The sequence below is a fragment of the Gouania willdenowi genome, chromosome 6 (assembly GCF_900634775.1).
Source record: "Gouania willdenowi chromosome 6, fGouWil2.1, whole genome shotgun sequence".
Taxonomy (NCBI): domain Eukaryota; kingdom Metazoa; phylum Chordata; class Actinopteri; order Blenniiformes; family Gobiesocidae; genus Gouania; species Gouania willdenowi.
The window spans coordinates 62638959-62662890 of NC_041049.1; the positions used below are offsets into that span (position 1 = coordinate 62638959).

The 23932-nt window shown below is 37.4% G+C and overlaps 1 long non-coding RNA gene across 1 annotated transcript; it reads right to left on the bottom strand.

The window, feature by feature from the left end:
- Positions 1-1712: 1712 nt before the first annotated feature.
- On the bottom strand, positions 1713-11727 carry LOC114466161 (uncharacterized). Its single transcript, XR_003674390.1, has 4 exons — positions 11715-11727; positions 7619-7621; positions 2710-2718; positions 1713-1837 (listed from the first exon to the last, which is right to left on the bottom strand). It is a non-coding gene; the product is annotated as an uncharacterized LOC114466161 (long non-coding RNA).
- Between the last annotated feature and the right edge of the window lie 12205 nt (positions 11728-23932).

The window sequence follows — 23932 nt, forward strand, 5'->3', positions numbered from 1 at the left end:
TTAAAAGTTTTTTCAGACTTTAGCTACCATTTGCCAATAAATATATATATTTTCCCTGATTTTTGTCTATTTTTGCATGTTCTTTTTTACAATTTTACCCAATTTTTGCCCTTTCTTTAACTTTTGTGGCCACTTCATTCCAATAAACTAACTTTTGCCCAATAAATACCACTTGTTTACTTTTTTCCATACATCTTTTTCACTATTGTTTGCCACATTTTGCCCATTTAAGCTTCCCTTTGCTATTAAATACCTCCTGGTTCCTCTTTATTTGCCAATTTTTGGACACTCTTGACTGCTTTTGGCCCATTTTAGTCACTTTTCACCCTTTTCTTGCCAAGTTTTTGCCACTTTTGGACCATTTTTGGCCACCTGTTACTATGTCTGTCTCTACTCGCTCGTCCAAAAAAACCCCCCCAAAACGTAGCGGACCAGACTGGCCCACTTTGGATTGACGACCCACCGGGACGATGCCCGGCATGACAGATAGCTAGTCCATCCCTGCAGTTCACACAGACTCTATGACTGGAAAAGCTCCAGTGCTTAGTCAGGAACCTCATTTTCTAAGTTAAAAGATATAAACTGACAAGCTGTAAAAATTGGTGCTTAGACCTTATTGTTTTGAATATAAACCTGAGCTTCAGGTTGCCTCAGTTCCATTCGCCCATCAATAAGTTTTTCTGTGTGTCTGTCTGCACGATACAGATTATAACATCAAACAGAAATATTTCATTTGACGTGTTAAACTTAATACAGTAACCTTAGACTCTAGAAATCAGGCAACTTTTCAACTCAACTGACCTCCAAAATGAAGCTCTCGACTTTTAAATTGCTGGTCCATAGAAGAGCTTATATTCTGTATTTGTAATGATGTCCATCAAATAGTGGGGAAAAAAGGGGAAATACGAAAATTCAATCAACTGATAAAAGTTAGTTAAAATGGAATTTCAGAACTCCTCTGACATCATTGCTACTTTTCACTGAAGTGCAAATAGAAGATTGCTGAGGCGGTGGGGGAGGGGGTCGACACTTAAGGTTATCGCTGTTTTATAGAAACCACAATTTTTTTCAATGTGAATGTTAGATGCTTCTTTTTTCACAAAATTGTATTTAAATAACTTAACGAAAGACAAAATTATTAAACGTGTGTCATTAGGAACAGTTGAGGTTATGGTATTCTGAATATGAATCTGGTATTCTGAACATTTACTTTCCATTCATGTAAAAAAATAAATAAGAAATTAACTATTTCATACATTAAGCACATTGGGCTTAATTTGATCTCAAATAACCTATACAATTGTCCAACAGATCATCTTCAAATAAGGAAAACTGAATAAAGACTTAGTTCAATATTTACATCAGCGCATTAAATACACAGTCTAGATAATAACAGTTAAACTACAAAAGCTTGAAACACGTTCTTTTTCTCCCCGATGCAGCTTTATAATCTCCTTACTAGAATGAATCTGGTCTGGGCTGTAAACCTTATGTTAAAAACATTAACCATAACCCTAGTTTCATCATACTGCAGTGGTTGTGTTTTCAATACCCAGTGTTGATGCACACATTTTATCACTTTATTTTTAAGACATTTAAAGACAAATTGAACCTTGGCTAATTTACCAAGGCCATTGCACCAGGGGTGGAATGGGACAAAAATGCAGCCCTGGCATTTTCTGTCCAGACCAGCCCACAACATTATCAGAGGACAGAAGTCCTTATTAATTCAGTGACACTCAACATGTGGCTCTTTGTCTTAATTTTAACATTTATTCCCCCAGAAAACCTTAAAAGGAGGAAACTTTTTAACTCCTTTTTACCCATTTCCTTTGCCCTTTTTATAAAGTTATAGAGACACTTTTTTTCAGATTTTAGCTCATTTTGCCAATAAATATCCCTTTTCCCCTTATTTTTTTTTCTGAATATATTTTTGCGAGTTCTTTTTGAAACTTTTATCCAATTTTTGCCCTTTCTTTAATTTTTTTGCGCCACTTCTCATCCAAATAAGCTACCCTTTGCCCAATAGATACCACTTGTTTCCTTTTTTCCCTACATTTTGCCTCTTTTCGTTCCACATATTTGCACTTTTTCACTGTTTGCCACATTTTGCCCATTTAATCTACATTTAGCTATTACATACCACCTGGTTCCTCTTTTTTGGGCACCACCCTTGACTGCTTTTGGCCCATTTTAGTCGCTTTACACTATTCGCGTCTTAATTCTAAATATTATTCCCCCAGAAAACTTTAAAAGGGGAAACTTCAACCCCTTTTTACCTTTTTTCTTTGGCCATTTTGCAACTTCCTTTGTCCCATTTTTGCCCCTTTTTTAAAACTTTTTTCAGACTTTAGCTACCGTTTGCGAATAAATATAATTTTTCCCCCTATTTTTTGTCCATTTTTACAAGTTTGTTTTGACACTTTTATCCAATTTTTGTCCTTTCTTTAATTTTTTGCCCACTTTTCATCCCAATGAGCAAACATTTGCCCAATAAATAAATACCACTTGTTTCCTTTTCCCCTCCTACATTTTGTCTTTTTGTTCCACATTGTTTCCCTTTTTCCACTGTTTGCCACATTTGCCCATTTAATCTACCTCTAGCCATTACATACCGCCTGGTTCCTCTTTATTTGCCCACCCTTGACTGCTTTTGATCCGTTGTAGTCATTTTACACTCTTTTCTTGCCACTTTTTGACCACTGTTACCATGTTTGCCTCCACTGTTAACTTGTCAAAAAAAAAAAGTACATGTTGCGAACCGGCCCACGAGATGGCCATTCCACCCTTGTTGTCTACCACAATACATGGTTTGAAGAAATACAGGTTAAATTATGCTTTAGTGATTTAAAGACATCAACTTTGAAAGCCAAGTTACAATAAGTTTAATTTAAAGGCATTATACTTTTTTTTTTTTTTTTTTTTTTTGGACTTGGGATATGTTTTCATTTTCCATGTGTTTACTTTCTCCCTCATGAATTGAATTAATACACACAGAAAAGTTTATGACAGAGTGTTTTTCAACTAGTTGAAGCAGTCACAACATGCTTAAAACACCACAGGTAAGTCACCTGGCACTAAACCTAAAATAATTTGATGTCTTTGGAACAAAACACAAGAGAGATGTGTTAGTGCGCTGGGTAATTTGCATGATAGAATAACCTTCCCGGTGTTTGTAAGGAAAAAAGAGGGAATGTATTCAGTGTATTTGTGGTCATGCTCTTCAGTTTTTTATCACCCAGAGACTAGCATTAAATCACCTCACTAGGGGAATGAGTCGCAGGAATGGAGGGGGAAAAAAATGAAGCAGCTTCTGGATCTAATGAATTCCTGTGAGAATAAACATGTCTTTGAATAAAGCCCTAATCACGAATTAAGTGGATGTTGCCGTCATACCTTTGTAGAACGTACCCGCAGACGCAGACCTGTGAGAGGCTGAGTTAAAATCCTCATCTGTGGCAACAATAATAAAACAAAGATAAGACGTGAGCTATGTAGTCAAGAGACGGAGTCTGTTTAAAGATAGGGCAGGGCTCATTTCCACAAACTAATCCCCTTGTTTCAATCCCCCTCTTCATTTGCTCTGCTCAGACAGAAGCTTCAAGGGTCAAGATGAAATAAGAAGAAAGCTGTCCACCTCATAGCAAGGTCACCTCCATCTTCCTCCATGCGCACTTTAAACCTTACAGTCGACCAGTGTTGGGAGTCACACATTACAAAAGTAACGAGTTACTGTAATATATTCCTTTTTTCCAGTAACAAAGTAATATAATGCATTACTGAAACAAAAATCAGCAAAAGATTACTCGTAGTAACACAAATTACATGGAGACTTTAATGAATTCCACTGATATTCCAATGAAAACTAAAAAGAGTGAAAAAAGTGTTCTATCCCTTTCTCTGGGGTAGAAGAAGGAACACCGCATTGATATATCAATTTGGCTATGAAGTGTGTATGAAGATGTGCATTTTATGTTCACGTTTCATTTATTCAGACAACTGTTCTGCCGCACAATAATTCCGGCAAGTAATTAAAAAAATTATTATGCAGAAGTCAAAGGAAACATCAAAACGATCAGCAGACGCCTCTGAAGAACACTGACAGTTGATAGGGTTTGTGCACAACGAGACCAAAAGCCTCCTGCTTGTGCCCCGACAGCAGAGCTAGTGTTGGTCCCAGCCTGCAGCTCCACAGGTTCACCTGAAGGAACATCTGTGGAGCTCAGTGCTTCTCCAGGTTCACATCCATCCTCTGTCACTGGGCCATTGTCTTCATTGCTTTGGGAATCAGATGTTGGCAGAGGCTTCAGATTACTCAGTTTCTCGTTGAGACTTTCAAACTCTAAATCCTTTCCACGCATCTGATTGATCATTCCCTTCATCTCAGCAACAAGTGGAATGTTATGTTCAATTATAACATTTTGATCTTCTTGTTGCTGCTGAGGTATTGCATCAAAGTTTTCCGTCGTGGAGTCCAGCATGTTTTCCATCAAACTGAGATCATCCTGAGCTTTATATATTGCGCCAAAGCAGTTTGAGCTTCATCTCCAATTCTTTATTTCTCAGTCAAGTTTGTTGAACTCTCTTCTGATTGTCTCAGCTTCAATCTCAAGAGGAAATGGATTGGTTTGTTCATCCATTTCGCTCTGAAGATCATATAATTCCTTGTTGAAATTTCTAATCACAAAATCCTGTTCATGCACCTGATCTTTGATTTTCTTCATCTCAGCAACAAGTGAATTGTTTTGTTCAATTAAAACATTTTTATCTTTCTGTAGCTGCAGAGTATTCACATCAAAGTTTTCCCTCATGGAGGTCAGCATGCATTCCTTTTCCTGGAGCTCAACTTTAAACTTTGCCACTTGTTTTTTTGAGGTTTTTCATACTTTCTTCTCCTCTTGGAGTTCAAACTCTAGATCTTGTATTCGCTGCCGATATTCCACGATCACTTTCTTAAGTTGCTCCTCAGTTGTCGTCTGTGTTAAGATGCTAGCGTTTGTAGCATCCAACTGCAGCTGGAGAATTAACAATTCATCTCTGAGACCCTGGTTCTCATTTTTCAGCTTCATCATCTCAACTTCGGACTCTAAAGTGAACTTCTGCTCCTGCAGTAAACTCTCAATCTGTTGTTTATACAATTGCTTTAAACCAGTTTCTCTTTCCTATTCTGACCAAAGTCTGTAGCGTGGCTTCAGCAGTTTTTCGTCGGACAATTACCGCCATCCTCTGTATGGTGATGCTCTTCTTCCATTTAATTATTGGATTCTTTATCAGATATTTAAAGAAAGAGGGGAAAAAGTAGACAGCAGCAGAGTGGAGAACAATGGACGGTTTGTTTATCATTATCTCCGCAGAGCGGAAAGTTCTCTTTCATAACATTTGTTTCGATGTCTCACTATGGGACATACTGTACGCCTCTGCGTCATTTCTCAGAAGCCCTATCGCATTACACCAATCCTGATTGGCTGGTTAAATGTATTCCTCAGCCGCAGGTAGTCCTGCCTATGATAAGTAGAATGGGCGGGGAATACAGCGCCATACATCTGCTCACTCAGCGCCAAACCTCTTCTCACTCAGAGCTTTTTCGCATCGCAGCAGCTGAATTGTCCACAGTGGGCCCGTTTGGATTCTATTGCCGGACACAGCTGTCGATATCCTTTTCTGTTTCTCGATCACACCAGATTGACGAGTGTTTTTCCTGCGTCCACGCTTGGATTACACTGCTTTGATGCCCTCCACCGACCACTGGCACAACCGTCTTTGACTGGGCTCGACGCCACACCGCGGCTGTCGAGCACCAGACCCAACACACCAGTTGGTGGCTCGGTGAAGACACTGCCTTCGCCATCTCACTTGGTCACCAGTAGCTGGGTGTGGGTCCTCTGTTAGCTTAGCAGCTGTCAGCTGCGTGCCAGTGCTAGATAACCTCTTCTTCCTGCCTGCACACCAGCACAGAGGAGAAAACGGAGGGAAAGGCCTCACACACCAGGGCGCTGAAGGCTCGGAGGCTCACAGGTTCGCCCCTGCAGGTGTCCGGGGAGGATGTTTTGGACTTGGACTGTGGGGACGATGATGACGTTACCTCTGAATTCCTCATTTCAGAAGACGAGGAGGAGGACAACATCATCTTCACCCTCGCTCAGGCTGCAAAGTTCGTCGCCTCCATGGATGGAGCTGAGGGAAGAACACCTGCTTCTTCTTTCCCTAGCTCGGACGTGTTTCGCGGCGGCCGTCCTGACCGAAACGACCAGGACCCGCTGCAAAGGGAAGGTGCTCCTTGCGACCAGGGGCACGGCAAAGCAAATGCTCCCTGTCTTCCCAGAACTGCTGGACAAGGTGGCACACTCCTGTAAGGACCGACCGTTCAGCAGCAGGAGCTCGGTACTGGTGCTTCATCCCTCGACTGTGAGGTTATGGAGAGCATGGGCCTGTTCCCCCGGCCTTTTGTCGTGTCGCTCCGGAAAACAAACCTGCCCACGAAGTCTGACCGCTTGCTCAATGTGTTGTCGCTGCTCATGGCATACCAGGCATTAGCATTAGCATTAACTAGCATCAGTATTAGCATTAGCAAGCATTATCATTAACATTAGCATTTGATAGCATTGGCATTAACTAGCATTAGCATAAATTAGCATTAACTAGCATTAGTATTAACATCAGCTAGCATTACCATTAACATTTGTCAGTATTGGCATTATTTAGCATTAGCTAGTATTAACAATAAAATTAACTAGGATTGTCAATAACTAGCATTAGCATTAACATTAGCATAAATTAACATTAGTCTAGCATCAGCTAGCATTAGCTTAACATTAGCATTAATCTAGCATTAGCATTAACCCAGCAAAAGGGTTGAAATGGGTTGAACGTATTAGCTGAACATGTTAAAGTTTGAATGGCTTGTAATTTGAAGGTAAAAACTGGAGCAGCTCCACTAGCTTAAACAGCTGTCCACTCTACAAATGGGATCGGAGCTTAGAAGTCAATGCGGTTTCACAAAAAATGTAATAACTCAAAAAGTTTAAAAGTACAAGCATAAATCTCGAGAACCTTCTGAACGTTTTGATGGCTTATTTGTCAAAATCGGACAAATGGTGTAGGAGGAGGTAACGCAGACGGAAGAAAAAAATGAATAACAATCTGTATCCTCACTAATTAGCTCATGTTAGATTAGTGCAAACATGAATGTGGTTGGTCTGTGAACAAAGGGGCCAGGGTCTACAGTCGGGGCTGTTACATGTGATGATAAATACAAGACAATGTGACACTCTTCGACCATTAAACATCACTGTGAGGTCTCTGATGTTGGGCGGTTGCTAATTTAGCCTTTAGCTTTGTGGTAGCGTAAATCACAACACTCAGGAAGACAAATGTCAGAACACATGTTGCCAGTGTGTGTCTTTGTGCAGAAGATTCCTTTAATTGGGTGTGCAGGGACTGGGTCCAATCCCAAGCATCGTGCTTCTTCCTTTCCATCTCTCTCTTTCTCAACATACTAACAAAAGACGGAGAGATGAAAAAGACAGCGACAACCCATCCCTACTTTGTGCCATTATAGAACAGACACACAAGGGGTAAAGAGGTACGATGCTGAACATCAAGGAGAGCTTTATATAACTCTCTTTTTACTTGCCTTGTTTCATGTTTGTTTCACTTCTCCAAGCTATGGCGTCTGATTGACACTGCTCCCTGTCATAACAACCATTATTCATCGAACCAACTTATGGAATACAACGATCGCTTCTGGTTATATTTGTCTGAGTTCAGGAAAAAATGTGTAAAGAATCAAAAATGCTCTCCAAAGTATGTTCAGTGTCATCTCATCATCAGTGTTATGATTCCACCCTTCCCCTTCCTCTGTTCACACACACTCTGAACTTCAGCAGAGGGAATAGAGATCATAAAGAATGGATATTCAAAGGCTTTAACACAAAAAGACTTTCCTCAAAGCCTGCCTCTCTCTAGATCTACAGGGCAAGGAGGGTGAAATGTCCGCATGGAGAAAATCACAGCGCTCAGTCAGAAGATGCCATTTCATTCCTTTGAATGTTTGCCATCCAAGAGCAGGATAAATAGAAACTATTATGCTGAAAACATGCAATTTATCATTTAATGATTTTTTAAAAATCTGTATTTGTGAATCAACTCTAAAATGCCAGCATTTGTAACTTTAAAAATGTTTTGTTTCCAAACATTATAGTAAACTGATCAATATCCGACAGTAGATCAGAGACGGGCAACTTTTATCACAGCGGGGGCCACAAAAATATGATAGTCTGATCCAAGCGCCACATTATCAACATTCATGTCAGCATTTGAACATTAATACAGGAAAAAACAAAGGGTTTGTCTATTTTGTAGCAGTTTTCAGAGTTTTTGAAGTCATATAGTGTAATTTTGTTATTGGTTTTTGCGTTATGAGTCATTTTGTTTATTTATGTTGTCATTCTGTGATTTTGGAGTCATTTATATGAATTTTAGCCATGGTTTTGCGTATTTTCTGTATTATCACATGTATATTTGGAGTTGTCTTATGTGTTTTTAGAGTACATTTGTGTATTTTTTGTAATTTTGTACAGTTATAGTAATTTATAAAATTTTCTGGAGTCATTTTGTGCATTATTTATTATAGTCACTGTGAGTTTTTGCTGCCATTATCTGTTAAATTTGGGGGCCGGACAAAACAAGACCGAGGGCCGCCAGTTGCCCATGTTTGCAGTTTAAGATTTGACATTTTGATGGACGTATGGATGGAGGGACAGACGGATGGATGGATGGCCTTCAGACGTTTATCATTGGGAAAACTTTTTTATTTGGTTTTATTTTGTGAACCTTTGAATTTTATATCACTATTTTTTATTTCCTAGTCACTATATTTTTTGGCACTTAAAATATTTGTATATTATGTAAATTATATTAAAAATTGGGAAAACTGGGAAAACTTTTTACCACTTTGGGGGCAATGCCCCCCTGCAACACCCAACCTCTTTCACAAACTTACGTATGAATGTAACATGTGTCTCTTTGTCAAAACTGTAAAAAAAACAAAACAAAAACAATTGTACACGCAAGGAGAACATGCAAATTCTTCACAAAAACACCCAGTGCTGAAAACTTTAATCTTCTGACTTTCACGCGGAACAATTCCATTGAGTTCATCTTTTCAATAAATAAGTGTCATAAGGATTGCTGAATAACAAGCACTGAAAAGAAATGAGAGTGCATCAGTTAGATTTTGTTTCCTTCCTTGGGTAGAAGTGAGAAGTGCTTGAAGGGAGGCAATTTGAAAAATGTGTGAGATGCTAAAGAAGAGAATAATACTCAACAAAGACTGAAATAAACAGCTTGGAAAGAAAATTGTAGAGAGAAAAACAGAGTTTTCTAAAGCCTGAATTGTTGACAGTAGTGTTCGTCTTCCACAACAAAACAAGTCTCCTCTCTTTTTCCTAAGTGAGCCACCCCCCCCCCCCCCAACCAGACCCCATAGCGAGCAGTAGGCACCTTTTATTGATCAACACAAAGTCCAAAATAAATGAGCACAGAATGAGAGCTATGCTCCAGGGAGTTCAGGGGAGCTGCGGCTCCATGGGTTCCCATCAATTTTAATCACCCCACTAATGAAGAGGCTTCTCTCTGTTGGATGTCCATAACTTACTATGCCAAAGCCACCTACACCACCTCAATCAAATCATTTCCTCTCCTACTTCCTCTAATGACCTTTTCAAAATAAACAATGCCCACATTAACATAGTTGAAAAATGGTTCGGTATGAATAGAAAAGTTAAGTGTTTTCCAAGAGGAATACACGTAGGAAGGAAAAGGGGAACTGTCAAATTAATTTCAGCTGTAATGCTGGGGAAAAGGGCATTTTTGTAGTGCATATGTAAGATATAAACTTTTATAACTACACTTTAATAACCGTTAGATTATTCTCATCTGAACGCTTGGTTTGACTCCTAATAAAAACAAACAATAAAGAAGAAGCTAGCCAATGTTTTCAGCAAAAATATGACTTTATTTGAGCTATTTTGAACTGATGTGAACATTTGCAAAGGCTAATATATTTCATGCAAAAATGAGCTCAATCAGCAAAAAAAAAAAAAAAAAAAAAAAAAAAAAAAGATGGAAAAACACAATTTGTAATGTAGTAAAGTAAAATTGCTCTGGCAAGTTTCAGGAAATAAAGACGTAATCCCTGTAATGTGCCAGAGCACATTCTCCCCGCAAATTTAAAGAAATTATTTTCCAGTTTGCAGGATAAGTATGTTTATCTTGTTTTTTTTTGAAGTGTGGATAAGCCCAACCTCAAGCTTTCATGTTTAACCCTAAAGATCTGGGTCGTCCAGTCTGCGGTGAAGTTGTGTTATCTCTTTTCCTCACTTTATTTCTTTCCTAAACTCCGAAGCTCATGCACACATGAATGCACACTTGCATGAATATCATATTTTACTTCTCATGATGATGATCTCTGACTGTATATACGGAGGGACGTCCATCACCTTCCCCCTGGGTTTGCAAAACGCCCTGAAAGTAGTGATTCACTAGCACTGGCACCGTCTTTATTAATTTCCTGTTGCGGGGATCTTAGCAAAAGCCGAAAGATATCAACTGAGTGGAGAAAATGAAAGTTCATGGTGCCCTCTTTTATTTTGAAAAACTTTAGCAGTGTCACTGTACTTTTTAAACCATAACCCTCCCTGAGGAGATCAGATCTGCTAGTTGTTTATCCTCGTTCAAATCTCTTTTAAAGCTGATAGTTTCTGAGAAATCTATGTTTATGTATCATTCTTTTGAAATGTGAAAAAATCTAATCGCTTACTATGGTCTACTGCCGGTGGTCATTCAAATACATTGATTAATGTACAGTATATAAGTCCCACCTTCATTCTATAGACCCCTATACAAATGGAAACGAGCGCCATGATTGCCCAGCCAATAGACTTTGACTTCCTGTTTTTGAGACTGTCAATCAAAGTGAATGCAGAACTGTGCACAGAAACAAGGCTGCGCGTCACAACAGCAAACAGGTAAATATGATTTGCTGTCCCATAGACCTATATCACTGTGACGTGATGCGACTTTATGTTCCGCGATGCGCGTGCAGAAAAGTAGAGGCGTGGCTTCTGCTAGATTGGCAGAGGCAGTAGGAGGAAGTGAGGCTGTTTAGGGCGGGACATCGAGATGTTTCTCAGAAACTCCGAATAGCAGCTTCAAAGACACATTTTTATCGATGTGCTTTTTAATCTGTTTCAGGAAGTATCACAGGCAGGACTTTTGGTTCTTTCAGTTCTTACAGAATCATTTCATTTTTATTATTGGCGGAACGTGTTGTTTTATTTAATATTTGTATCTTTATTATAATATGTATGGGGCGCCGATTGAAAAATTGCGCATGCTAAAATAAACAGCAACATTTAGAAACAAACCACGATTAAAAAAATGTATGTGAATTTGTTTTTATGTGACTTTTGACCAGATTTACAGCAATATTTGTGAAATTTATATTTGATTTACTTTCACCTGTGACATTTAGATTTAAGATTTATATTCATATTTAAGATTTAGATTTGGTATTTAGACTTAATATCTAACATTTTGATTTAACGTTGACATTTTTACGAGAAAAGTAAATATCCCAGCTATTGCTGTAAATGTGGTAAAAAAAAAAACAAAAAAAATTCACATGTTTTTTAAACATAGTTTTTTTGCTAAACATTTCAAAAAGTTTATTTATGCATGCGCAACTTTACAATTGTTTTCCTCACATTCCCCGTTTTATTGGCTTTGTAACCCTGTTTTTGAAAAGTGCTATATAAATAAAGATTATTATTATTATTTCATTCTATTCAGGGGATACTGGTTTGAAACTCACATGTGAAAATATTTACTGTACTCATTCAGTTTAACTGGAGGACTCTGGGTGATCTCTCAACTGGAACACATTACATTCACTGTGATTAACAGCTTGCTCTGAGAGTCTGGTGAACACTGACGTTTGATCTTTCATTTGTGATGTAGCACATGGGGTACTTTAGTGTGTTGTTGTAGCCTGTGGGCACAGCACAGGGAGCTGGAGTAAGGGACGTGGGCCAAGTGGACATACAGCAGCAGCTGGCCTGAGAGGCTCAAACATGCACGTTGAGAAGTGACCAGCTTATAGACATCTGACCGGGAATATCAGCTGACGCAATCTCCACTGTTGCATGATGTTTTTTTAAATTCGGAATGAGTTATTCCAAATTAAATCATTCGGAATTAAAGTGTTCTGCTTCGTGTTTACGTGAAAAACCGTTTTATTTGGCTTTATTCAAATTCCGCTTTAGGGGGTTGGGAAGGCTTGGATTGGACAGATGGCTAACATGACGCATCACGTCTATCGGGAAAAATATTGCTGCAAGTCGCGGATGCGCAGAACGACCTAACAGTACAATTCCAAATTTTTTTTCTAATCTAACCCAGGCCTCTTTTGTATGTGGATATAAAGATATGGTGGCTGAGAAGTGCAAAACACATTTACAAATACCACAACAAATGTACAATTTTTAAAACAAATTTACCTAATTATCTAAAAATGTACAAATAATAAAACATTTTTTACAAATTCCACAACAAATGTACAATTTTGAAAACAAATTCACATTATCTAAAAAGAAATTTGAAAACACTTTTACAAAAGTTGCAATTAAAATGCGCTATCCAGATCCGATCTGGATGAAATTTCATAAAGATCGGTCAATTACGAACAGAGATATAGATTTTTTCATTAATTTTGCCAATGATGAGGGGTTGGGATTTTTCAATTGTTTTTAAACTGATCTCCAAAATTTGATCGAATCTTCCATTGATGCATTGGGTCTTTTTTTGGTTACAATTTTGACAAAATCCATTAAGTACTTTTAAAGTTTTAAAGTTGAATTTAAAACCATAATTACAGCGAAGAGCAACAGAGGAGGCGGAGCTTTTATACTCGCTCAGATCTGATCCACTTCATCACTTGAGTGAGATTACTTATGATATTAATCCATTGGCTGATAACCAGACAGCACTCTGATTAGTTTCCCTTTATTACAGCACACACTTGTTTCTATTCAAGTAGACCTACTTATCACACACGCTGGGATGAGAACACATTGTTTCACTGTAGTATGTTCCTGCTGATGCCGTCAGCCTCACTAGCGTGAATTAATGAATAAACTAATGACTTCACCTGTCCGCGCATACGGCGACACAGACTTCATCAGCTGACTGTAGATGAGTCCATCAGATATAAATCTATATTTTTCCTAAAGGATGTCGTCAGTAAATGAAAGGGTTGTATTTATCCATTAATAATCTTTCTTTCCTAAACGTAGCTGTCAGATCTACACAAACCAGAATCTTCTAACAATGGGCTGGTTATTTTCTAAGAGAACTGATTGGTCAGGAGGCGGGGCTTTAGTAGTCGCTCAGATCCTAGTCAGAACAAAACCTGGTCCTGACCAGGTTTGTCATTCAGCCTAAGTTACCATGGTGATTTAGCTCTGTAAGACGTTAGTGAGCTTTGTAGGACAGCACACACTAATTATATCTCGGAAGTTAGCACGATAAGAGGTAATCTCGCTTCGTAGCATACCCCTCTTTGTGTATTTTGTCTGTTCTTTTTATTATTCAATGTATTTTTCTCTTATTTTGTATTTTTGTTGTCGGTTTTGTGTGTTGTTGGTATTTTTTTAAATTATTATTATTTATTTAAAATGACATATCCTCCTTTACATTTGCCACAGGTTTGTATCCAGGGAACTTTACAAAAGACGTCAGTAGGTGTTTTAATGATGATCAATCTTTCTGATTGCTCTGCATACAGAGCCTTTCCCTAAATGCTCTGCATCCCCGATGTTATAAAGAAAACTACCATTTGCAAAAAAAAAAACACACATTTATAACAATGTGAGCTACGTCTGTGGTGTGTGATGTTACTAATGTGTGTCAGAGAAGAGTGTCACTGTACATTAAAGTGTTCCTTGAGAAGCGGTGTTCAGATGGGCGGAGCCAGGTAGAAACCCAGGGTTACCATGTTACCATGGTGACATACTCAGGGAAGAAGACACCTCGCCTTCAGGAATGGGATACTCAGAGTTTGCCTCGTTTGAGTCGAACATACTCAGAGTTTGAGCATAAACCGCTTTCTTTACCCTCTGGGAAATATTCACTCTAGTTATCATTTTTAACTAAAAATAAACATTATAAAACAATGTTTTCATTTGTTTATTTTTCCACTTTCTCTCTCTCTTAAGTACCCCCTGTAGTGTCATCATCAATGAGAAACACTGCTCTAAAGGGACAGATTTGGCCCCCGGGCCAGACCTTTTGGGTTGTGTTGCATTGAGACTTTTGTTCTGTTTTTAATTGCTAAATGTATGCAATAATGTATTAATCTAGAACCAGTGTCAAGTTGTAGTTAGTCAGAATGGCAGATTTGATAAGATACATAAAACCCAAAGTATTGAGCTGTTAGAAGAGCCAAACACATGAATAATCCTAAGGGATAAGTTGTGGTGGTAACCTCTGTCCTTTTTATTGACCTGTGTTAATCTATGTCACTTACAAAAGGGATCTTGTTCACCTGGGTCACACGGGTCACACGGGTCACTCGGGTCGATGGTGTTCCCAGTGATTCCGCTGAGTCACATCAGTGAATCAATTCATGGTGTTTCTAGAAGAACATCTGACTTTCCATGAGTATTTCTAACTTGTTTCGTGTATTTAGCAAGAACTGGGCACACACTTGAAATATCTGAGTGAATAGAGACACAGGAGTATTTCAGTACAAAGATTAAAATCACTAACTCAAGTGATTGTTTCTACACATCATGTGTCTAACCTGATTGGTTTTAGTTTTAAAGAGTGTTAAAATAAAAAGAGTTCAGAACGTCTTAAGGAATAACTATTTGTTTGCCTGCCTATCCTTTACTGCAGGGGTTTATTTCAGGGGCCAAATACGGAGCAGTTTTTCTTAAGTGGGCCACAGATTTTAGATGACAAAATCAGTAATTGAATCATTATTGTACTCTAGTTTACACTTAAATAAATGATCAAATATGTACGGCGCTGAAAATATCAAAGCAATAAGTGACACAAATCAGTCCCAGTCCATTCACTTTTTTTTTTTTCGACTTGTCTGCACATGCTGTCAAAGGTCAACACTACAAGAAGTGCAGTCATTATGAGACAGCGATGCATGTTTTGTCCTTGCAATGAAATAAATACATTTATTTTATTTTTTAATTGTGACCATCACCAGCCCTCCATAAGGAAGGGTAAGAAACATTTTATTATCGGGAGGATATAAAAAGGGAGAGCAGTGTTACACCTAGGTGGAGGGGGGGGAGCAGGGAGCAGGGGGGAGAGACTCAAGGCAGGAAATAGAAGTCCATTCACTTTCAATTTATTTGATTTTGTGACCCATTTTTATGTAGTTTGGGGAACATTTGTGTAAAAATTTGAAGAAAATTGCAGGATTTGTGGAAAAATTAAGAGTTCTTTTAACAATTTGAGATAAAAAAATAACTACCATATGCCCTGTTCATAAACTGTAGTGGAGTTTCATTGATATTGTGTATTAATTTGGAGATATCTACTACTGAATTAGTAGGTCCTTTACACAAGAATTCATGGTTTTTCAGACTTTTTTGCTTTCTGCTGCGGGCCATATTGGATCCTCTAAAGCAGGGGTTCTCAACTGGTCTCACCCTGGGACCCACATTTTGCCAGGTCATTTAATTGCGACCCATATTTTTTTTTTTTAAATTCAACCAACCAAATTTAGTTTTCAAAAATAGCTGTTGAAAACACACATTTAAAATATTTTTTCAAACATAAATCTATATATTTTCCTGTGCAACATGCATTTCACAGCATGCCTGTCAAAATAAAAGGGTCTTTCAAAATAAAAGACATGTCCAACATAAGAGACATTAAGTACAGGTTCCTCGATCCACTTTGGGTCCCGACCCACCAGTTGAGAATCACTGCTCTAAAGCAGTGGTTCTCAAACTTTTTTGACCCCAGTTCCTCTTTCTCTTATTTCTGAATCCATGTCCCTCTTTGATCCGACTACAATATTTAGCAATTTAAAAACAATTATAGAGCGTAATGATGGAACGAATGAGTGATAACACACATTTTAAAGAATTTCATTTCGTTAATAGGTGGAAAGAAACCGAATTTAGTGCAGTGGTTGCCAACCTTATTTGGATTGTGACCCTATTTTGATATCAAGAATTTCTGGTGACCCCAAGACATTTTTTTTTTCAAGAATTTGTTTTTGATCAGAGCTCAGATTTCACATTTGAGAAACACTGCATTAAAGGGCCAGATTCGGCCCCCGGGCCTTGAGTTTGACTCGTGCCTTACTGTATAAAATCAAAAGCTGTTTTTAACTCACACACAAATTTCAATCTAATGAATACAAATTTCTATTCGAGAGACAAGATAGAATATTTAGTATCATGGTAGGGGTCAATTACATTTTTCAGTTACAATTACGTTTTCATGTTCAATTACAATTCAATTTTGATTACAGTGACCAGCATTTTTTCCAACTATATAATTAAAGTACAATATTTTTTTATCCTCAGAAAGTCAAATACTATTATGTTTTCAGTTGCAATTAATCACAATAAATAACCTATAAGTTAGCCTTCCTCTTGTGTTAGCTTTCTGTTAGCATCTCTTATGATAAATCGGCTGTAAAATATACTAACAACAAATATCTATCATCTAATCTATTGGTTACCTTGTTAGGCTTCCTAATCAATTAATACATATTTTAATATTTTTGGTGTGGGTGTCAGTATACCCCTCCGTTTATATATTTTTTTAAATGGTAAAATTTGGGAAACATATTTTAATAATATGTGAAGAAATGTACATAGAACTATAACATGGTTGGTTTAGCGTTAAATTATATTTGACAATTTTTATGGCAATTACAATTACAAAGTCTAATCTAAACTCAACTACAATTTAATTCCGATTACAACAACATATTTTTAAAATGATAATTGCAATTATTTATACACCATAATTGTGATTAATTATCAATTACACAATTACAATTATAAATGACCCCAACCCTGTTTAGTTCTAATGACCACAACCTGATGAATGTGTTTGTGTGGCAGTCTGCAGATAGACCTATGTTAAAAATAAGAATAAGAAGCATTGGTGATCATCCATCAATCTTAATAACCAGATGAAATGGCCTTAAAGTCACCTTGGTATAAATCCGACTATCAATCATCCGTAGCTCATTCTTGGTCATGGCTGGCAGTGCCATTAGCATCATTGGCATTGTTTGGTGAATGTAACATGACTGTTCTACTGTGATTAACTCAAGCAGGAATCACATCCTCCTGCCTCCATTCACTCTCTATTGTTTCCCATTTCGCTCACTAATCTTTTCTGGAAGCTTCCCCCCCCCCTTTTCATTTATAACCTCGGATCCTAAAATGTCTGAAATATCACTGTGACAGAGCTTCTGTGCATGTGTTATTGTACGCCTGCCTCTGCATTTGTATTTTTTAAGCCCTTCATTGTTAATTGGTTGTATCACAATGAAGAAATAGACCATGGATAATTAGTTGAGAATTAGATTAAGTGTAAAGAAGCCAGAAGATTGTCTGGGATTTATTTATCTTCTAAACAGTTCTCTAAATGCATTTTTTTGTTTGTCCCGTAACAACTTTGGACTTTAGAAAGAAACTTGCTTTAAAGGTCAATGAACATGTAAGGATTTTCACCGTATGACATTTCATAAAATGGGCATCATCGGACAAATTTTGCATGAATATTATGATAAAAAAAATAAAAATAGAAATTATTTGGAATTGACTACAAAACATGAAGGAAATCATGATAAATAGGGCAAAACAAATTTAGAGTAATTTTAAAGATGAAAATGTTTTTGAAACAGCAGCTGTGTCCAGTCATTCGCACCATATTTTAACACGTTAAATAACAAAAATTTTCCCCTGAAAATTCCAAGTGAGTGCATGAAAAGCACTGTTAGATGGATTTCTGAGTGCATCCTAACCCTTCCCCTAAACACACTACAGACCTCACTCACAAGTGCTGTCCCTTACAGGAAAAAAAAGGCAAAAGTAGCAAATATTGTGCAGCTTTATTTCAAAATGTCTCTCATTGTGTATTTTTCTCTTCTTTTGTGTATTTTTCAGTAATTTTGGATGTCTTTCTGAATCATTTTGAGTATTTTTTTGGTATGTATGTTGTTCTTGTATTTTTGTTGTCCCATTGTGCATTTTTTGTCTTTTGTCTTTTTTAGTGTGGGTTTTTTTTTTGTGTGTGTATATTTTGTTGTTTTTTTATGTATTTTTGCTGTGCATTTTTTCCCTCCTTTTGTGTATTTTGTTGCCCTATTAAGTATTTGTGTTGTTCTTTTCTGTATTTCTCTGTTAAATTGTGTTTTTGTAATACTTTTGTTTATTTTTTGCTGTCATTTTGTGCATTTACTTTTGGGGCCACTAGTTGCCCATGTTTGTAATACAGTTTTTTTTTTTTTTAAATGAACCGATCTAAAAGCACCGCATTGTTATTTTAGCCTGCGTGGCATTTTCTATCATAAATTTAACCCTGAATTAAGTCTTATGTCACCATTTTGACAAAAAATATTGAGATTTTGGTCCGTATCGCCCAGCCCTAATTACATACATGGTATTTTTTTTAATGCATTTAAATCTTTTTTTTTATAACTGGAAAAAAAATCCTAAATAATCATTTTTTAATATACAAAAATGCATTTCTTTTTTTCCAATTTGCGAACTACTGAACTAAATCTTTTCAGAAGTATATTTGCTATGCACATTGTATTTGCTCATATGTATTTCCAGGTAATATAAATGTTTTAATAGAGCCATGCAGGTATTTGCTGTGTTGCTGTTAGCCTCCACAGCAGGAACACATGGTAGTCCTGAACACCTGGTGTGGAATCAAGGAGCAGAGCACATTTGCCCCCCCCCCCCTTGGTCTCCAATGGACAGCATCCAGATGCAAAGTAGGGGCTTCCTAAAGATTGGGTTTGGTTCAGAGACATATGGCTTAGGCTGGTGTTACATAACCCTCAACCCTCACCATCTGCCTGGAGGCCCAGGTGTGAAGAGGCTGCCAGCTTCCTTCCAACAGGATCCTGCATCACTGGAGCTCTGTCATTCATGGATTTTTAATATCGCCACCATCCCCTCTCTTGTTCCAATTACCAGATGTGTGTGTGTGTGTGTGTGTATAAGTAGGCTGTATTAATACCTGTAAAAGCTCACATCAGGTGAAGAAATGTCCGTAGAAGCTTCTACTGTGATGTGAATGTGGGAGGGAAGGTGTTTGGGGGGATGCCTGGTGGTGATTTGTGACAGGAGGACCCAGTGCAGTGAGCAGACTGGGAGTTATTGGAAAATAAATCATAAATCATCTCACCTCAGTGACAAGGAAAGGCCCTGGTAGAGAGCGTCTCCTACGTGGCCGCTGTGACTTCATTTGATCGCCCGCTCCTGTGATGTGCATTGGTAATACGGCTCTAACGAGCGGGCGTGGATCATTAACAGGAAGTATTCATGATGTGAATGAGAGCTGAGAACACGCAATCGCTGGAAGATATAACTTTGACCTCTCAGAGTTCACCCCTCAAACCTCCTTTGCTCCCACCAGACACTAGACGTGTGCACTCGTTTCAACCCAGAGGTAATTTAGTGAACATCTCACTCCCTCTGAGTACCAGGAGGTGAGATCCTCTGTGAGACATCATCAAACAATGTGGGTGGCTTTGCATCCAAAGGAAACGACCGGTTTTGTTGTCAAATGTTGGAAAAAAAATCAACAAATTTTTTTTTTTGTTTTTTTTTTTACAAATACAGTGGATGTGCTAATTGAGCCATAGGTAAACATTGAGTGGTCCATAGATTTATCTGTTGAGTTGATTAAAAAAAATAAAATGAGCCCCCATGAGGTTTTAGGGAGCAGCATCTTATGTTTGATCACCCATCAGGTGTCAGGGATGTTTCTTCTGCTCGTGTTTGTGCCAAGCAAATCTGTTCAAAGAGCCGCTGAAGCTCCACAGCTCCTCATTTAAAGGGGAAACTTTCTTTCAGGCTGAATCTCAGCTGTTAAAAAAGGACTTTTTTTTTTCTTCCCAGGGAAAATACACCGCCGTTTGTTTTCCTGTCTAATGGTGAGAATATGATTAATGATCAATTTTGAGATTTTATCAAAGCAAATGCACCTTTCAGCAAATCCTCCCTAATTACTACACAATGTTCCATGTGTAGAAGAACAGGAATCTCACATGAGACCAAAGGAAGGAATGATCCTTTCGTTTCTGAAACACACATTTAACAACCTAACAAGGTTTTCCTGAATGTAGTTTTATGTTTTCTTATTTTTATTTCTGACAAACCTCCTTTCCTAAAAGCACAAAAAAACCCCTTCTTTAATAACCGTAAATTGGATCTATTCGTATACTTGATAGACTTTAATTGCTACAGCGTCTGCACTCCTATAAAAACAGAAAGTTGAAAGTAGAAGAACTAAAAGTAGGAAAGAAATTTATTCCCGCATTCCCTGATATGGCAAATGTTAGCGTCTGCTGCATCGCACTGCACATCACTTCCCTCCATATGAAAAATAGTTTGCTATTTTGGAACCCCCTGGCAGCCATAGTGGATCACCACAGACCCAGAGCTCATTTATCTTTTGTCAGAGATGAAGCCAAACTAACGCCATCTTCGGAAGCTGCTAAAGAATGAGGAGGGACGTAGGGAGGGTAAAAATAAACCTGAAGCACAGGTATACCTACACAGAAGAGAGAAGTCATTCTACAAGTAAGAAGGTGGCTTCTGAAAGTCTCTGCTCTCAGACATGACGTTATTTATTGCTGTTATAGCTTCGTTAGCTTTTATAGAACTGTTCTTGTCATAGAAATATGAGGACAAGACAGCACTGGTACTCAGCAAACTATGAAATCATATTCATGATTATTTAATTTAAAACATGCAAAAGAAACACAATTAAATGGTATGATGCAGGTGCTTTGATGTGCCATAATTAAAATGCAGCCACCGGCGTCTCACTGTCTAATTAATCACCAAACTGCATCACTGTTTTACAGGGCTCCGCTAATGAAAAGGACACCGTAATTGTTTTGAAAATAGTGTATCTATACGTTTCCATATTTAATCATCATTTTGACTCCTTGTTTTAGAAACGACTTCCCATCCATTCAAACTGAAGAAGAGAGAAAAATATTTTAACAAGAGCAAATCTCAATCAAGCAAGAACCTTTTTGCCAGATATTAGCACTTATCTTGATAAATGATCCAGATCATGATACCATGGTTATTCACACTTCATAGGTCTCGCTACAAATGTTTGGGGAAAAAATGCAAACCATGTGCAATCTGGATCCGATCTAGGTAAAACTTGGAGGAGTAATTGAGGAACTTTGACATAACTGAGTCAAATTTCATAAAGATTAGTCATTTACGAACCGAGATATACATTTTTCAAATTTAATGAGAGATAGTGATTTTTTTAATTTTGAAGATCTTCCATGGTGTAAGGTCTATCGCTCATCAAAATCAGTACCTTTTTTTTTTCACAGTAATTAACATAAAGGGAACAACTCTGGCTATGTTCACACTGATGGTCAATTTCAATTTTTTTGCCCACATGTGACATGACATTTGATTTTTTTATGTCAGTGGGAACAGTATTGTTCAGATTTTTTCAAATCCGACCCAGGCCACTTTGGATGTAAATCTGATACGTATCTGATATTTTTGCAAAATGTAAACAAAACTTATAGTTCCATGAGAACAATTTTTTTTGTTTTGTAAACTGAACCAGCATATTTTTAAAAAATGAGTAAGGATAGGATAGTTTTGTTTGTAAATCTTTTTTTTTTTATTACAAATCCATTTTTTTTTTAATTACAAACCCATTATTTTTGTTTGCAATTTTTTTGTTGCAAATCTATTTTTTGATTTGATTGCATAAAAAAAGACAAATTTCTCTCCATAATTAAATTTGAAAAAATAAATGAGCACACAAAAAATCTGATTTTTCAAAAATGTCAGACATGCAGTGTGAACATATTCTTTGTTAGTTACATTGCGATACGTTGTATAAAGGCAGTAAAGAGATACAGTTCGGCAAACAAACGAATAATATGTTGACTACTTTTCACGTGTTTGACAGTTAATCTTTACTAAGTACGAGTAGGTTACACCTCTGCAGTGAACCAATAGACATCATACAGTATGCATCCACTTTCGATGTACAGTACATAGCGTGGTAAATTACTACTGTCATAAAGCTTAAATAACGCCTTTTCCTGCACGTTGAAACATGGCTATCTGACATGCGCTTTTATAATCTCTTATGGTTCCAGTTGTTTGCACACACCTTTGATAGCCTGCAAACGTATTACCACGATGCCATGAATACGCCAGTTAAAAGAATATAACTATGTCACACCTGTGGTGCTACAGATAGAAAGGTCTGCCAGAGGAAAAGTGTGGCCTGAAGCTATGCATGATATCCTTTTTTTTTTTTTTTTTTTTTTTTTTTAACAGTTAAAGATGTCATAGTCTTTGTGTTGAAGCTAGATTTTTACTCAAACTTAATACTTTATAAATATTTGACACAGCCTCTGTCTTAGAATGTGTTTAGATGTTATTTGCACTGTTTCCCAAAGCGTTTGTATGATCTGTTTTCCTCCCTCTTGGTTAACTACAGTGAGCTGACCATAGGTGGTGCTATGATGGACAGGCCACCTGCATTGAGTGTTGTAAATCAGTTTGATTTTGCAGGTGTAGAATAGCTTAGATTCTGTCTAATGAAAAATCTATAGAATTAAATTTTCCTGTATAGCTGTACTGAGCACATTACAAGTAGAGGTGGGGTGATACGCTAAGTTCACGATTCTATACCATACTGTATATATGTTTTGGAAAGAAAAAAAGACAAAAAAAATGCTGTTGGAAAAACAACCATGCTTATATCTACATTAAACGCTTTAAAAAGCAAATTGAAAATTCTACTTTTTGCTTGTTATTGACTGTGAAGCACATTGTGTTGCCTCGTGCATGAAGTGTGCTATACAAATAAAGTTTATTTTGACTGGATTTGATACATTTAGCTTTAAAGAGATCCTCCACTGTTTTTACAAACGTGGCCTAAAACCTTTGAAATGTCCTCATTAGAAGATCTATGTCTAAGAAAACGCATAATTTTGCACCATATTTGTTTTATTAACTTTTAAAAATGGGACTTCTTCACCGTTTAAGAGCCATGTTGAAATGACATCATTGATGACGCGAATCCCCCCTTCAGTCCATTGAGTTCTGTCGGAGTAAAGCATTCAAGCTCATTTAGCAGCTTTTTCAGTGAAAATGACAACATGTGCTGCTTTGGGTTGCTCTAAAATCCAAAAAGTCGACGTTAACCTCTTTTGTTTACCAAAATTTGATAAACAAAATCCGTGACCCGAATTAAACCATATTTTCTGACAAGAACGCCCGTTCTTTGAGGCAGACAGATTCAATTCAACTCGGGTCGGCATTAATGAGCAGCAGATGAGCCTGGTTGTCTGTATTTACATGCACCTCTTCTTCTCTTTTTCATGACGTCTATGAAACAGCAGAGTTGGAACTGTCGCCCCCTGCGGTCACAGATTTTTCGGGTCACGGATTTTGTTTATCGACTTTTTTAAAATTTTACTGATTTTTTGAGAAACCCAAAGCAGCACAAGTTGTTATTTTGTCTGTATGATCCTGAATGCTTTACTCCTATAGAACTTAATGGACTAAAAGGGACGATTTACGTCATCAATGATGTCATTTCAACATAGCGGCGGCGCACAGGCTCTTAAACGATAAAGTAGTCC